Source organism: Podarcis bocagei, assembly GCF_964188305.1.
Source record: "Podarcis bocagei genome assembly, chromosome: Z".
Lineage (NCBI taxonomy): Eukaryota > Metazoa > Chordata > Lepidosauria > Squamata > Lacertidae > Podarcis > Podarcis bocagei.
In genome coordinates, this window is record NC_138140.1 from 45,881,474 (window position 1) to 45,893,624 (window position 12,151).

Below are 12,151 nucleotides of genomic sequence, written 5' to 3' on the forward strand. Positions count from 1 at the left end.
ATTCAGCGTTGACATTAAACGCTTGCTCCCCATGGGATCAATGGACAGAAAAAGCCTACTTTTACAAGTGCATATCATGGCTGAATAAAATCAATCACTCTGAAGCCCAAGTGTGTAACAGATTCCATGGTACAGGCATCATCTGCTCCCCTATGCCAATGCCTCATGATTACTTTTAATCTTAGAATAATCTCCACTCATATTAAAGTAATTGAATATCTACACTTCTACAGGGTAGCAGAAATATTCCAATCGCTCCCTGACTCTTACAAGGTCTGTTTTTTCTCTACTTGTGTTTTTAGAAGAGTCTTAAGGTAACTCGGAGCTGTGGCTGAGACCATATAACACCGGTTCAAAGTGTTGGTGCTGACCTTTAAAGCCATAAATGGCCTAGGTCCTGTATACCTGAAGGAGCATCTCCACCCCCATTGCTCAGCCCAGACACTGAGAGCTCCGAGGGCCTTCTGGCGGTTCCCTCCCTGAAACAGGTGAGGTTACAAGGAACCAGACAGAGGGCCTTCTCGGTAGTGCCCACCACCCTGTGGAACACCCTCCCAGCAGGTGTCAAGGAGATAAGGAACTAGACAACTTTTAGAAGACATCTGAAGGCAGCCCTGTATCGGGACGTTTTTAATGTTTGATGTTTTATTCTGTTTTTAGTCCTCTGTTGGGAGCTGCCCTGTTGGGAGCTGTTGGGGAAACCCAGCCATATGGGCGGGGTACAAATAATAAAAAATTTGTTGTTGCTGTTGACTGCCTGAGCTCTTATATCCCAGCCTAATGGTTGAAATCATCTGGAGGAACAGTGTTAGTTGTCTCCCATGTTACAGAAACCAGACTGGCCTCCTGTCCAGCATTTGGTGCCACTGGTCTCATGCCCTGGAGGACTCTTCCTGCAGAGATCCAGTAAGACCATCACTTTTGACTTTTGACTTCCATGCATCTCTTGAATGCCTTTTTATGTGACAGGCCTTTGCAGCTGCTTAATTTTTTGACTAGTCTATTTGCCTGAGATTGCTGACCCAACAGCTGTCTGTCCTTTTTCTGCTTGCTGAACCACGTGGTCAACTTTTTCCCTTACCCTCAGCTCTGAGACTCACAAATTAACATAGGAAGGTTCTTTTTATTAAGTCAGACCATTCGTCCAATGGTCCCAATGTCATCTACACTGACTGGCAGCAGCTCTCTGAGGTTCCAGGCAGGGGACACTCCTAGCCCCACCTGGAGATGTTTGGGGTTGAACCTGTGACCTTCTGAATACAAAGCAGATGCTCTTCCACTAAGTTCTTACCATTCTCCACCTCTTTTACTGTCCTTGGCAGATGCCAGTGTGATTGGGCTATTTCACTCTAGCAGTGGATTCATAGACTCTTATAGAATTGTAGGGTTAGAAGGGACCACAAGGGTCACCTAGTTCAACCCCCTGCAATGCAGGAGTCTTTTTGCCCAGTGTGGGACTTAGTCCCATAATCCTGAGATTAAGAGTCTCATGCTCCACCAGCTGAGCTATCCAACGGAGACTGAGCGATCCAAATATTCCCTCAAGACTTCTTAGATGTAAACGCATGTCCTTTCAATTAGAGATTCAGGCTGTGTGTGTGTGTGTGTGTGTGTGTGAGAGAGAGAGAGAGAGAGAGAGAGAGAGAGAGAGAGAGAGAGAGAGAGAACACAGGGCATTACTAAATTCCAGACACTTCTGGAAGTAGCATGTGAGACTAGTGTAGCATGGGAAGCAACACTATTGTTGGGAAAATTGAACCCAATTTCTGACAAACAACAGGCGTTTATTTCTGCTATCAGCAAAACTAGCCCCAGCTCGCAAGTTGACACATTGTGGTTGCTGTTTGGGCCAATTCTTGGAAAGAGCCAGGCAATATCCTCTCCTCCATCTTTCATTTGGGGGTTGGCATTTCAAAGGACTTGGAACGAATGCCAGACAGTTTGGCAAGTCTCTAATTGACTGTTTCAGGGCAGTAAATTAACAGGAGGTCTCCCTGCTTCTCTTTCTGTTGTTTTTCTTCTTAATTTTATCAGGCGGACGGCTGCTTGGCAAAGGGGACCCACATTCTCCTCTGTGTGAATTCTGGGAGTGGGGTAAATACCTCTGGGAAGATATAAACTTAAGTTGCAACAACAGCAAAAAGTAGTTACACAGTGCGACATACTGAAATGAATGTGCAAGCAGTGTGGGCACCAAGAGACTATGTGTTCCAACATCAATGGTGCCAGTCATTTGGCATTAAAATATGCGCCAGCTGCAAAGCCTTGGATCTGGATAAGTCAGAGAGTGCTGGCAGGCTGACAAGGTGCTGCTTTGGAAACATAGGGAGCTGCCTTATATTTAAGTCTGACAATCAATTCCTCTAGCTCAGCATTGTCCCACTGACAGGCAGCAGCTCTCCAGGGGTTCAGATGGGGGACATTCACAGTCTCACCTGGAGATGCCAAGAACTGAACCTGGGACCTTCTGCGTGGGAAACTGATGCTCAGCTGTTGAGCTCAGGCCTTCCCCTTGGACAGAGACTGGCAAATCAGTTAATTCTGGTTTATCCCACTTTCTCATTTTTTCAGCCTTTATCTTAGTTTCTCACATTTTCTTATCAGTTTGCCAATTGTTATTTTTTAAGTCCTCTTGAAATTGGTGCAGTTTTGGGGGTAATATACACAATTTTATATGCAGCACAGGATTCTAAAGACAGGCACAGCAGAGAGAAAAGGAAAAATACACAGCCTACATGAACACAATTTGTGCATTTTAAAATGAGAGTACAGGCATCCCCACACTTACATGTCATCAGCTCGCACGTGACCATGTATACGTGCGGTGCTTGGACATAATTAAAAATGAAAAAAATTCTAACCAGAAATGGTGGGAGAGAGCTGGAAAGTACATTGTGGCTCGTAAGGAGACCCGTCTGAAGAGGACATCAGTGAGCCAAACATCCAGAAAAAAGAGACTCCAACAGCTACAAAATGGCATGCTACCCTGCACAACAGCTGTTGGACAGGAAGCTATATGTACTGCAGGGAGCTCCCCACTTACGCGCATTTCAATTATGCACATGGGGGCCTGGAATGTAACCCCAACATAAAATCTATGAATGGAGAAGAGAAAATTAAGGGGAGACAAGATAGCAACCTTCAAATATCTGAAGGGCTGCTGTCATATAGAAGATGTAGCCGGCTTGTTCTCTGTTGTTCCAGAGGGCAGCTCTAGAACCTATGTGTGGAAATAGAAGGGCAAGATATTTTTACCAACTTTATTAGGAGTAACTTCCTAACAAAAAGCGAATACTTAAAACATAAGGAGAACCCTGATGTATCCTAGACTGGCACACATGACATTTTATTCTAGAATCCATTGAGATGCAGCACTTCACCCCTTATATAGCCCACACCCATAGAATCATAGAATCTTAAGGTTGGAAGGGATCCCAAGGGTCCTCTAGTCCAACCCCCTGCATGCAGGAATAGCAGCTAAAGCATCCATAATAGATGGCCATCCAAACTCAGCATACAAACCTCCATGGAAGAAGAGTCCATCACCTCTTGTGGGAGTCTGTTCCACTGCCAAACAGCTCTGGCCAAGCTAGTTTCGCTGCATATTTTTGCCCCTAAGAAGCACTTCCCGAGAAGCTGCTTTTATTCTGAGAATGAAAGCTCATTTCAAATTAATTCTGCATTGCCCCTTAGTGTGTCCATTTGAAAGAAGATGCAGACAGTTCTGCCCAATGACATCGTGGGTGGATGTATACCAAGATTGTAATGACCACTTCCATCTTTATTCACCTGGGCATGTGCAGGGGGCGTAAAGGCATGGATAACCTAATCAAATGGATATCCAACAACCACACCCATCAATCTAGATGGAAAGCAGCATGTTGAGGAAGAGCATTAATGAGTCCAGACTGAGAAAAACTAAACTATTGTGCTACAAATGGGTTACTGTGTATGCAGCTCCACTCCCCTAGTGGCCAACCAGATGCTTCTGGGAACTTGCAGGGAGGACCTGAGCACAAGAGGCCTCTCCCCCCCCCCCTGCAGTTTCCACCAAATGGTATTCAGAAGCATTACTGCCTCCAACAGTGGAGGTAGAACATGAAGACATCAAGGTTAGTAGCCACCAATAGCCTTACCCTCCATGAACTCCCTAACGGTAAGAGCTGTTCAACAGTGGAGCAAGCTGCCTCAGGGGGGCAGGGGGAAGTTATCCTTCACTGGAGGTATTTCAGCATCTGTAGTCACATCTTTCAGGGATGTTGTACTTGCATCCTCTATTGCATTTTTGTAATTGTTATGCCTAGAGGACATGGAGGCATCAACCCCCCATTTTTGGCCATCTGTTTGGAAGGGCAATTCTATGAAACTAACAGCTGTGAACACCGTAGAGAATTTGCTTGTCTCCTGACTTTATTTGCTAGTCTTTTTATCAGCTTACTTTTTACTGAATATGTTTGTTTCCCATTCATTGAATTCAATGTGACTTACCTCTAAGTAGACAGGGTTACAACTGCAGCCTTCATGCAGTTGTGCTTCCCTCTCATTGTAGATGTTCCTTTAGATTTCCTGGCTATACATCAAATGCAGGGTGTTCCTTTAAAGACACAAAAGGCATCCAAGTCAATGCAGGCTAGTTTGCGGTACTAGCAGTAGCTTTGACGGAATAATTGATTTATACAAAGCAACTACCCTAAGCAAACTGCATGACGAAGGAAAGGCGCATTTGGCTGAGCAAGCAGCCACCATCAGTTGAAATTATGGGCTATGTATACACTTAAAGCAAAACGCTTCCCCACAAAGAATCCCAAGAACTGTAGTTTACCTCTCATAGAACTACAGTTCCAGCACCCATAATAAACTACAGTTCCCTGGATTCTTTAGGGGAAGTAATATGTTGGTGAATATGCAGCCAGCCATGGTGGGAAGAAGCTGCTTCATCCAAGCTCCATACATAAAGGTGATGCACATTGTATTACCCAACTTGCAGGTAATTGCCACGTAAAATGGTGTAGGTTGGCTGGTCCTCCCAGGTGTGGTGTATGTATCTCCCTCATTACAGTGGTACCTTGGTATTCAAACTTAATCAGTTCTGGAAGTCTGTTCCAAAACCAAAGCATTCCAAAACCAAGGTGAACTTTCCCATAGACAGTAATGCAAAACGGATTAATCCATTCCAAACTTTTAAAAACAACCCCTAAAACAGCAATTTAACATGAATTTTACTATTTTATGAGACCATTGATCCATAAAATGAAAGCAATAAACAATATACTGTACTATAAAATAAATAAAACAGTATTGTAGATGATAAAATAGAATTTTTTTAAAAAAATCTTACCTGCACTGATGATAGTCATTGTTTGGAATTTATTCATTTCCACAGTCACACAATCAATCAATCAATCAATCAATCAATCAGTAGCTGAACTGGGATCCACACAGTCACAAAAACAAATTAACTGAAAAAGCATCAAAACAAAAAATGCAAAATAAATAACAAAAACAACTTCACCAAATGTAAGCTCCAAATATCACCTCAGAACACTGCAGTTGGAAATGGAAGGCTTGAATTATAATGGGGGGACGGACACAAATTAGCAGTGCAACAGGAAACACAGGGGGACGCAAATCAGCAGCGCATTCCTGTTCACCCAGGCATTTGGTGGCTGAAATATTGTTGATCCTGGCCTCATTGAAACTTGGACTCAGCTACATTAGGAAAGCAATAGTGATTTGAATGAGCTATAAACATGCAACATCAGATGACGACAGAGAGCAGGAAATTTTAAAACACGATTTTCCATAGATATTTCCCCCTCTCATTTCTGACTTATTTATAGCGTTTATTTTCCTGTGTTTAGATCCATCCACTATTACTTATGAGGGTATATGACCATTTTTATTTTTTTTTGATGTTCTTAATTCCTTTCAGATGTTTTAAATATATTACAATTTTATTTTAATCACATTGTTTTCCTGCTTGATTGTTTTCTGGCCTCGTCCCTTTGGGGAGGAAGGGCAGGATAGAAATTTAATAAGGTCATCATCATCATCATCATGCATGGCTGCATACACATTATACATTTAAAGCACATTCAAGGTACATTTGCTCCCTCAAAGAATTCTGGGCACTGTAGTCCACCCCTGCATAGCATTACATCCCATCACCCTTAACAAATTACAGCGCCCCTGATGGCAGAGGGAATGTTTTTTTAATATGTTTTGAAGGCATATTATGTATGCAGCCGAAGTGCCTATTTTGTCAAATGTATGCCCAAGAATCAGCTAACCCTAACCCAAATGGGAATTCCTAAGTATCCGTTGAGCAAAATGCAATACAACAAGATGTATGCACAGTTGTATAAACTGATTTCACAAGATCGTTTTGCCCTGCTTGCTTGATTCATGCTGAGCATCTATGGAAGGGAATCCCTCATCATTAGACAGGTAGGCCAACTAGAGACCACCTTATGCACCTGCGCCCACTGCATTCTACAGGAATGTCTTTCATTGAAGTCCCTCAGGTATCAGAAGCCCTCTCCGCAGTAGCTCAGAGCAGGGCTTTCAGCATGACAGCACCTGCTTAGTGGAAGATGTTCCCTGTTGAGATATGACAGTCGCCCACTCTCTGTACTTCACAGAAACAACTGAAGACATTTTTGTTTCGACAGGCTTTCTCAGCCAGATAAATAGGTCCCTGTTTCAAGGTGTTCATTTTGCATTGTTTCAAAACTTATCTTCAGGGGAGGTTTGCACTGTTTCCAAAATGGTTTTAAGCTGTTTCCATACGGTGCCTGTAAATCACCTTGAGGCATATAAGGAAGGTGATTTATGAAACGAGGGGGGGGAGGAGGAGGAGGAGGAGGAGGAGGAGGAGGAGGAAGAAGAAGAAGAAGAAGAAGAAGAAGAAGAAGAAGAAGAAGAAGAAGAAGAAGAAGAAGAAGAAGAAGCCATAGAACCTAGCCTGTTAAGCATATAGGAACTTACCTTATGTTAGATCACATTTTTAGCCATATTCACTTTATTTTTATTCCCCTCCCCCCAAATTTTATTTATTTATTTTGTTTTAGTAAGTAGTACAGAAAAAAAACAACAACAACAAAGAGAGAGAAATAGATTGAAAACAATCCAGAAACACTGAAAGTAAATATTATATATCATATAATACTCTCCCCCTCCCACCTGCAGCTTCCCTCCGCTACAATTTGACTTCTTTGAATCTCTATTTCCACCTTTATCTTTGCATTCTCCAAATATATCATTCTTTGTATTTCTTTTATCTCTTCTCTTTTCCAAATCATAGATGTACTTTGCATTTTTATTCTAGGCATATTAGCATATCTTTCTTAGAACAATATTTTAACATATAATATTTGAAACATTTCCATTCCTTTTTAATTTTTGGTTTGACTGATATCATATGATTGAAGTTAGTTTGCCAGTTCTAAATATTCATTTAATTTGCAAATCCACTCCTCTTTTGAGGGCAAGATTTGAGATTTCCATTTAGAAGAAGTCACTACCCTGGCTGCCGTAGTTGCATATAGAAAAATTCTTTATTCCACTTGCGCTATATCTTTCCCTATCAAGCCTAGGAGATATGCCTCTGTTTTTTTAGCAATTGGGATTTTCAACATTTCCTCATGTATTACTCCCCAAAATTTCTTAATCTCCTCACAACCCCACCACATGTGTATTGTTGTTCCTGCTTCTTTGCCACATTTCCAACAGAGGTTGGATTTCAATTTATAGATTTTGGCCAGCTTAACTGGTGTTAAATACCACCTGTGGAACATTTAAACAAAATTTTCTTTAATCATGTAAGAGGTGGTAAATCTTATATCCTCTCACCAGGATTTCTCCCATTGCTCTAAGTATATCGTATGTCCAACATCTTGAGCCCATTTGATCGTAGTTTCTTTCATTTCTTCATCCATCAATTCCCAATCAAATAAAAGATTACATGTTTTAGACAGTATTTTCTTATTATTTTGTAATATTGTGGTGCTCAGTTTAGAATCCTCTTTTGCAAAACCTTTTTTAAGATTTGAATTAAATACACTTCTTAGTTGCAGGTATTGCCATCTATCTGACACATATTGTCATATCTTCTCATAGGGTTTTATTCTGAGTTTTCCTTGATCTTTCTCCAGTAGTTGTCTATATTATGCCCAGTTTGTTCTCATATTAAGTTTTTTCATGGCATGCACCTCCAGCGGTGAAAGCCACCAGGGGGTTTGTGGTTCCAGTTGCAATTTATATTTGTTCCAGACTTTATATAATGCATTCCTGAGTAAATGATTTGTAAAAACTTTATGGACTTTTGCCTTCCTGTAAATGAGATATAGCCGCATTCACTTTAAACATCCATGGCCTCCACCAAAGAAACCTGCAAGATGTAGCTTTTTATGGTTGTTAGGAGGGGACTTTGTCCACCTGGTTCAATAGTGACCCTCCAGGGTCTCAAGAAGAGGCCTTTCCTATCACTTCTATCTGAATCTTTCTTATGCCATGGGCTAATCTGGAACTGTATACATACACAATGTGCAATCTAACCACTGAGCAATGGTTCCTCCTTCCAGCAGGAGTCCTCCCCACTCTCCAACAACCGACAGCACCAACTCGACAGAATTCCACTAGGCTTTAAGAAGCACTGCAGTGTTTGGTGAAACGTCTTTCTGTGAGCATGAGAAACAGGGCTGTGCATCTCTCTGCAGTCATTAGAGTACCAACTGTGGCTTTTATGGAGGTTCAGCAATGGGCTTTAATTAAAAAAATGTGCAAACAGGTTAGTTCAAGAGAAACAATGACTGTACACACACACACACACACACACACACACACACACACACACACACCCTCTTCTCTCCCTGGCCAGATCATCACCAACCCATGCCTTTATAACATTAGAACAAAAGATGAGCCTTGCTGGATCAGGCCAATGGCCCATCTAATCATAGAATTACAGAATCTTAGAGTTGAAAGGGTCATTAGTTCGATCCCTTGCAATGTAAGAATCTCAACTAAAGCATTCATGACAGATGACCATCCAACCTAGTTCAGCATACGCTGGTCAAGCAGCTGCCCCAATGGGAAGTCCAGATTCCAGAGGCAGAAACAACTTTGTGATTCATCCTGTCTTCAGAGGCATGTTGTCTCTGATGCTAAAGGCAATAGAGCCATTGTTATACAGTGCTTTGAGGACAATTTGGACTTAAAAGAAGAGAGAAGGCTCACCCATACTGTTTAATGTGGATTGTAAGCTTCCTGTTCCTTGATTAATTCTCAGTTGTCCATATAATGTTCTCCTATAAATCACTGCCCAAACTTTCTCCTCCCTTAGTCTGCATTTACTCATTCCTTCCCCTTTTCGGAGTATCCCTGGTAAGAGAAAATCCAGACTGACGAAGGGGAAAGGGTGGGGAGGCAGTGATTTAGAGGACAACGTCATATGAACAATGGAGAATTAATAGAGGCACAGGTTTCTTCGTGTCTACATTAAACGACAGTATGGATGAGCAGAGAGAGAGAGCACCAACAGTATCTGAAGTGACCAATTCATGCAATCAAACTGATGGTGTCCCCATTCCCCTATAAATAACACAAACGACCAGTCCATAAAACCCAATTGATGGTATCTATACGCCTCCATATTTGACGTATTATTGAGATTTTTCCTTAGGTTTCTCTTCGAGAAAACCCATCCTTCTTCCTCAACAGGCAGAAAAAAAATAGATAAAAAGAGAAGCATCATGAAAGCTTCCAGAGCTGTATCGATCTTGCCTCTCATGTCCAAAGAGAATTGTTTACGTGCCGAGCATCAGAAAGCTCACTTTTTTTTTTTATTGTAAATACTCATCTCCCCTGCATAGACACCAAAGAGCTGAGGGTGCCTGTTATTATACTTTCTACCTGAACATCTTGCTTTTCCCTAAAAAGTTTCCAGGCACAAGCAATCTCGACATCTGTTTCAAGGAACTCGGCTGGAAACGCAGTTCCGCGCAGCCAAATTGCTTGTGCTTCTATGGAGGAAATGGCTATTTATTTTATGCTGCCATCTGGGCTCTAAATAGTATCTTTTGTCATTTGCGGCCTTGAGTTTGGTTTTCTCCCCTTTTTTCTTCCTCTCCACCAGATATAAAATGAAATGCTTTCTAAATTACCGGTAGGTTTGTTGTATACCACACAAACTTTTTTTTTAATGTAAAAAAAATAAAATAAGAAGTGTCATAAATTACTTGGGGAGATTGAGTTGGCCATGAGAGTTGGAATCAGCCCACCTCCTTAAACTTTATAAATACCTAGGTATCTGTTGGCTTGCTGAATTACTGTTGTTCTGTATATCTGGTTATTTTAAGCTATGTTAGAATATGGGGCTTCTCTAGATTAGAAGGAAGAAATGTGGTCTCCCCAGTACTCAAACTCCAGGGTAGATTACTGCAATGCACTGTATGTGGGACTTCTCTTAAAGACAGTACAGAAACTACTGCTGGTCCAAATACCATCACCACTGAGTGGGATGGCTGTACTCCAATTTAGGATATATTGCACTGGCTATGTATATACATTACCAGGCCCAGTTTAAACTGTCGGTCTTATCATTTAAAAACACTGAATGACTTGGGTCTTAGGTACTTAACAGATTCCTATATTCTCCTGTCCAATATTAAGATCTTAAGAGAGACACTTCTTGTGGTTGCACTAATGAGTGGGGCACATTGCATGGTGACCCCCCCCCCCCCGAGAGGACCTAACCTGTGATATTTCCTCAGTAATTGAGATCTCTAACTTCTGGCATTGTTGTCTCTGTCTATTTTGATGACAAATAAAAACAATTTTATTCTCCCAGGCTTTCCTTGGGGACTAATGGGAGACCATCTTGGCTGTCTCTTAGTGCAGACCCAGGTCACTGAGCCTGAGCTTCCACAACTAACACCCACCATGAACCACCATTGCCAGAATTGGCAGCCACAGCAGCAGATACGTTCTGTGCTTATGCTCATATATATATATTGTCTTGCTAATTATGCTCTCTTAAATGCACATTTTATATTTGAGTTCCTTTAGTAAGGTTTTATTTTGAAATATATAAGGTGGGTTTTATTTTTTGTTAACTTTGCTGCGTTAAATGTGCATTCTGTTGTTGACCTCCACTGCAATGTTTTGTTTTTGAAATCTTTAAATTTTTAGTTTCCTGTTATGTATGTTGCTTTATACTTTATATTTGACTTTCTTCTGTAATGTTTTATTTTGGGTGGTTTCATTCGATGTTTCAAGTAGGCTATAAACCGCTTTGGGATTTTTTTCTCTTAAGAATGTAAAACGGTATGGAAATGAAACACCCTGGGATCATGGCAGTGATGAAGGGAGGGATATGAATTTAAGCAACAAATTAACGAAAAAAATAAATAAATAGATGTGTACACAGAAGCACAGGAAACTGACTTAATCAAAGCATTGGTCATCTAATTTAGTATTGTCTACACTGACCAGCAGTGGGTCTCCAGGGTTTCTAGCAAAAGCCTCTCCAGCCCTACTGGAGATACTGCAGATGGAATTTGGGACTCTCTATGTGCAAAGCAGATGTTCTACCTCTGAGCTATGACTGTTCCCAAAATAGGGAAGGTCATACCACAGTTCTTTGGTCAATAGCATTTGTAATTATTGCTAGCAACCCTGGGATCATGTTTCTGGCACCCAAAACATGAGGGGTTAACCAATACAAAATGAGTGTTATCCCCACCCCAAATTAATTTTTAAGGCCCCTTTAGCATCTTGCATCAGGTCTACCAATAGTTTAGGTTAGAAAAGAGTGTGGATTGTTGCCATTTGGAATGCATATCTACCTGGCTTTCATCATGTATTGAGTTAAATTAGAACAGATGGACACTAGTAGATTACCAAGAAATGCTTCTTGGAGCAGCCAAAAGACAGTTATGTCAACATATAACTCTCTAAATGCAACCATAAAACATAGCTGGGGGGGGGGCTGGGATCTGCAAAACCTAATCAAGATGGATTTAAGATGTGCCCAGGAAACCATTACAAATAAATTAAGGGGTTATTACATTCAGCAGGATATGGAAGAGATCCAGACCTCAGTCTTTATTCCCTATATTTGGCAGCTAAAGTGATGCACAATTTTGGAAGG

General features: G+C 41.2%; 1 long non-coding RNA gene across 1 annotated transcript; it reads right to left on the bottom strand.

Annotated features, from left to right (window-relative positions):
* Positions 1–615: 615 nt before the first annotated feature.
* Positions 616–5,810, bottom strand: LOC308578932. Its single transcript, XR_014004221.1, has 3 exons — positions 5,339–5,810; positions 4,489–4,594; positions 616–2,104 (listed from the first exon to the last, which is right to left on the bottom strand). It is a non-coding gene; the product is annotated as an uncharacterized lncRNA (long non-coding RNA).
* Positions 5,811–12,151: the final 6,341 nt, after the last annotated feature.